Raw genomic sequence first — 5,934 nt, 5'->3', positions numbered from 1 at the left:
TAATTTATAAACATGGTATATGATAAGTGCCATGTTTTCCCCAGGATTGACTGTGCTTTTATTTCTCTCTGAACAGACAAGGAAATTGTGTTTGTGAAGGAGTTTTGTGGTCATGGTAGGACCACAGTGAAGCCAGGGGAGGGATCATTCTTGTCTCTTTCTGTATTACTCTCTGCACAATGGCCCTTGTTATCAAGAAATTCCATTTCTTCTTCAAATTGAATGTTTCTGTGGGAGGAGAGAGTGGGAGTAGAATGAACAGATGTTATGCCTTGAATAGGGTAGAATTATCAATTCTGAGTGAGTGAGATTGACATTATTCAAAGAGATAGGGTCTCACATTCTAAAGAAAAATGTAGCTACTTATATGTGCATGATGAACTACTTTCTGGACATTTCATCAGAGATTGGAACTGAGGAGTTGGTGACAGAATAACTAGGTTTAGAATTTGGGTCTTCCATTTAGATGTAGCAACCATGCAGAATATTGTATGGAACTTATTCTATACTTAATAGTATTATCTTACGTTGCAGGAAATTACAAAAGAGAAAAAATATAAGGGGGCTTTTGCATGTTAATGTTTCCAAAGTATATCCACAAAGAAGATATGAAGAAAGAAGGGTAATCTTCAGTTACACAAATATCAGTTTAGTCATTTGACATCTCAATTCAAGTCCTTATAATTAGTTGTACTTTTTTCTTCATGCTTTTAAACAACAAATCCATCTTATTTCAAATGCATTGGGCACATACTATGATTAACTTAACACGTCTTATTGTATAATTCTATTGAATTTTATTAAGAAATAACCCTTGTTTGTTTTAAATTCTTTCTTCAATTTACATAGCCAGAATTGCTTTGTTAAATTTTAAACATGGCCGCATGGTGGTGCACACCTCTAATCTCAGTGGCTTGGAAGCCTGAGGAAGGAGGACGGCAAGTTCAAAGCCAGCCTCAGCAAAAGCAAGGGGCTAAGCAGCTCAGTGAGACCCTGTCTTTAAATAAAAAAAAAAAAATAAAATAAATAAATAAATAAATAAATAAAATACAAAATAGGACCAGGGATGTGGCTCAGTGGTTGAGTGTCTCTGAATTCAACCCACAGTACCTCCCCTCCAAAAAATATTGTAAGCATGAAATGTTAATAACTATGCAATATAATAAATTTCAGGTATCCAAATAAAATCTCCTTAATAGAAATGTAATAAAAACATGACTCATTTTTCATGTAACCAGAGTTGAAAGTTTTGAGCCTTAGTATACAAGGTATTCTATCTATCTATCTATCTATCTATCTATCTATCATCTATCTATGTTTTTTTTCTTCTGGGATAGGGATGGCAGCACTGGAGATTGAACACATAATGTGTGTGTGTGTGTGTGTGTGTGTGTGTGTGTGTGTGTGTGTTGTATGTATATATGTATTGAGGCAGAGTTTTATTAAATTGCCCAGGCTGATCTTGAACTTGCAATCCTCCTGCCTCAGCCTCTGGAGTAGGTAGGATTACAAGCATGTGCCACTGCACCCAGTACATTGGACATTTTGGAAACATAATCATTCATCATTCTTAGGAAAGCATCCCAGGACTATTTTCACTAACAAGTGTAATATGTTAGTAAAAAATTGGGGACAAGGATGAAGTGGCAGTAGGTGTGGAAAGATTTGCTCTTGGCCTCTCTAGCAAGCGGGACTGGCTTCATGGACCTGTGATGTGCAGTTGCACGTGGTCCCCATTCTCAGAAGATTTGGTACTTTATAGACCTGTTCATGAAATATTATTTTGAGCATGCAGTGAGCAGAGAGGATACCCATGCAAATGTTTGTGGTCCCAGTGACATTGCTCAGGGTCCTGGGTATATACAGTGTGCAGACCAATTGGCCTTGCCCCCTAGCATGAACACGTGGGCTTCTGGGCAGTCCAGGGAGCCAGTGGGCTGAGCAGGTGACTGGGGAGGAATTGGAGACCAGACTGGCAGTGGGGACAGAAACAAACACAACACAAGTAGCAGCTGTATCCAGGGAAGAAAAGGGACCCAAACTGTTTGAAAACATGAGAAGACTGTCAGTTTTCCAGGAGAGTAAGTCCTGCAGCTCCTGCCCTGTTAGAGTCTGTAAACAAGTCAAAATAACACCTGGCATTTTGCCAGGGGAATGTTAGAGTTCCTAAACAAGTCTGGATGGTGCCTGGCAAAATGCCAGAGGGAGTGGTTTGAGAAGTAACAAAAGCGAGCCATTAAGTATGGAGATTTCTTATTGGTTCAGTGCTGTATCGAGTTTATGCTAATTAGATAAGCTGTGTGGAATGTATAAATACTGCTCCTGTCCTGCAATAAACGGCTCCCACTCCTGCTGTATCAATGTACACAAGTTATTCGTCACCCCCCCTGATTATTTTGCTGCAGCCGGACTGCGGCACTGCCCAATTATTCTCTGGTGCTCAGACAATAGACTCTGTCAGTAAATTATTACAAAGTAAAAGCAAACTCATGCATGTGGCAATAATGCATGTCAGAGAGTTACTAGAATTGGTGAAAGAGTTCAGAGTCTCTAGTTCTAAAAACTACTGAAACACTGCAATACAAATATCCATGGCCTTACAAATAGAAATTAAACCTACACAATGTAGTTGCAGTGATAGAAAAAATTCCATGATCATATGAAACTTCAGATAAACAACTTATTAGTGAGGAAGACAAAATATTATTATTATTAAATAATGTATAAGTAAATAAGTTATTAATGAGGAAGACAAATTATTATTATTAAATTATTTTTCTTTCTTTTTTGTCTTTCAATAACAATTTTTGAACTGTTTTAGATCCAAATATATGTATATAAAACATTTATACAGATAAATTAGTGTTAAGAATTTTAAAAAGGCATAGTAAAATCCATAAATGTCCTTTCTATGTTCTGACATCTTACAAATGTTTTCAAGATTGGAAACCTCTACATCCTGGCTATTTGTGAAAAACGTGAGAATTTGGTAGGTTGTGGGAAGTTCCAGAACTGACCATAGCATAAAAGCAAAACAAAGTTATGATGCTTTTATCATTGCTTAATCCCCAAGGTTAAAAGGGAGACCACGGAATACTAAAGTCAGGTATTTACCAAAGAGTGTTGATTTCTACTAGCCAAATTCAGCCCTCACCCACCAGTTGAAACAAGAGTCTTTCTCAGTTCATTGTCTAGTAGGAGTTTGAAACATTTCAATTGAAGCCTTTACTTTTCCTTTAGCCTTCAACATGTGTGGTCCCAACAATGCTGTCTCTGAGGTGGCCTCTGATTCAGGCTTTGTATCTCCATTTTCAAATTCACCTTGCTTCGATCCATAAGCATACTTCTTTTTCAGAGCTTCTGCTGTGAGGGCAGCAGGGCCAGTAGCATCCACTGGCTTGGGCTTTTCATCTTCCTCTGACTCTTGACTGACTGAAGTTTTACACTATTCATCTCTTTAAGGATCTCTAGCATATTTGGCACATCTGGTTTCTTTGGACTATTCTTAGCCAAAATCTTTCCAGCATTGGCTTTTTGCTCTCTTCACTCTTTAATCAGATCAATATCAGATTTACTTTGCTGGAGCCCTAGTGGAGTGGTGGATGGGAGGTGGTGGTGGTGCTGGGGCTGTGGTAATAGATGTGGTAGAATCCAAGTCACCTACTACAGTGAGATTCTGTTGCTCTTGCAGGGTCACTTTTTGGTAATCCGAGGTCTGAATATAGCAAGTTCATTTTCAAGTGCATGGATCTTCTCTGCAGGGCTTCCTCATTGGTCAGTGTTGCAGTCTTCAGTGGAAGCTCTTCTGGACACAAGTTTGGTAAGGAAATATGCCTACTTGGGGGCTTCTCAAAGAAAGGAAGGTCATTTTGAAGAGGTGGCTTTGACCTTACCTCTGTCCTTAGTCTTATTGAGTTCTCTACTCTCTTTCTTCTGTGACTACCCATCCAATATCAGCAAAAGACAACACTGCCTCCTTTCCTGGATGGTTGGGACTCCATTCTGTTGCACAGCTGAAATTGAACTCTAAAGACACTGAATTTGAGATGTTAGTAACAATTTTCCTTATGATACTTCCAGATGAATTCATATGGTTTTTCAGACCAAAGTACTGATTGCATGCTTACTCCAACTTGTTGAAAACCATTCTCATCAGATGCTTACTCCAGCCAAGCATTTAGATGGCAAAGTCACCCCAAATTTGCATTTCAGGTACTTCAGGCATACATAGCAGCACATGGTCCATTAAAGCACACTGACTGCCTCCCCCACCCCTATTCCTCAGCAGCCAGCATATTCTCCATCTACTCAGGTTTTCAGATTCAAATTATTTTTCTTGTAATTGAAGAATCATTGTTAGAATATATAAACAGGTATTTTGAATTATAAAAAAAAATCATGAAGCCACTTTCAGTGAGTCAACAAATTATAAGAAATGTCAGGAAAAACACTAATATACCACAGAAAAGGTTTTTGTTTGAAATTAAATTTAAATTTAAAATCAGAATTCTAATGAAATTTCATTAAAATACAGATGATTAAAAACTTAAAAATAATTTAAATATTGAAAATTAAAATTTTAACTTTAATTTTAAGTGGCTTAATACAAAGTAGTGATATTTAAAAAGCAATTTTTTAATCTGAATTTTAATGACTAATATTTATGAAAAATTAAATCCTTTTAGGAGAACTGTGCCATGAATTTTCAGGTATAGATGACTAAAATTTATATTCAAAATTATCTACATAATTATTTTCAAAATAATTTACTAGAAATATGTCCCAATATTGTCAAAGTCTATAAAACATTTTAACAACTCCAGTAATAGTTACATCCACAGAAAGATATTCCTCAAAATTCAAAATAATAAAAAAATTAATTGTGGTGCATTTGCCAGGAGTGATTGAAATCAACTTCTGTTACACTGATTGAAAATTAACTTGCTAAAAGTATACATTTTGATGACTTATTCATAAAATTTTAGAAAAATAAATCAGAAAAATTCTTATGATCAATCAAGTTATTCTATTAATAAAGTATTATATTCATTGTATTATACAAAATTATTACACTTAAACATTCTTTTTATAATTTATAATTCTATGTTGTGATTCATATATTAGTATTATACCATAATTATATTTTATATGTAATAAAATATTGTTAAAGAGAAATGTGTTGTATTTGACCACATTTAGCAGTACTTTTTTTCTTAATTTTTGAATGAGGGAAACTCACATTTTTATTTCTCACTGAGTCATGTAAACTCTGTAACCATCCTTGATAGCAAGATTTATCAATGGATTTCCTCTCCAGTTATTTTCTTCTTGAATATTATTATTTAAAATTAATTGATTTTAATTTTTTATTTGTTCTAAATAGTTACACATGACAGTAGAATGCATCATACATAAATGGAGTATAACTTCTCATTCTTCCAGTTGTACAGGATGTAGTTACACAGGTCATGTAATCATATATGCACATAGGATAATTATGTCTAATTCATTCTATTATCATTCCTACCCCCATAACCCCTCCCCTCCCTTCACTCCACTCTGTCTAATCCATAGTACCTCTATTTATCCCCCCAATACCCCAGCCCTTATTGTGAATTGGCATTTGCATGTCATAGAAAACGTTTGGCCTTTGGTTCTTTGGGATTGGCTTATTTAATTAGCATGATATTCTCCAGATTCCTCCATTTACCAGCAAAGCTATAATTTCATTCTTATTTATGGCTGAGTAATATTCCATTGTATATATATATCACAACTTCTTTATCCATTCAACTGTCGAAGGAAACCTAGGTTGGTTATATAGTTTAGCTATTGTGAATTGAGCTGGTATATACATTGATGTGGCTGCGTCACTGTAGTATGCTAATTTTAAGTCCTTTGGATACAGAGCAAGGAGTGGGATAGCTGAGCTGG

General features: G+C 35.6%; 1 pseudogene; it reads right to left on the bottom strand.

Moving 5' to 3' along the window:
* Nucleotides 1-2,868: 2,868 nt before the first annotated feature.
* LOC107152079 lies at nt 2,869-4,463 on the bottom strand (annotated as a pseudogene).
* Between the last annotated feature and the right edge of the window lie 1,471 nt (nt 4,464-5,934).

This window comes from Marmota marmota, unplaced genomic scaffold (assembly GCF_001458135.2).
Source record: "Marmota marmota marmota unplaced genomic scaffold, marMar, whole genome shotgun sequence".
NCBI lineage: Eukaryota > Metazoa > Chordata > Mammalia > Rodentia > Sciuridae > Marmota > Marmota marmota.
Note: the sequence above shows the minus strand (reverse complement) of the source record. Positions and strands in the feature narration are given on the sequence as shown.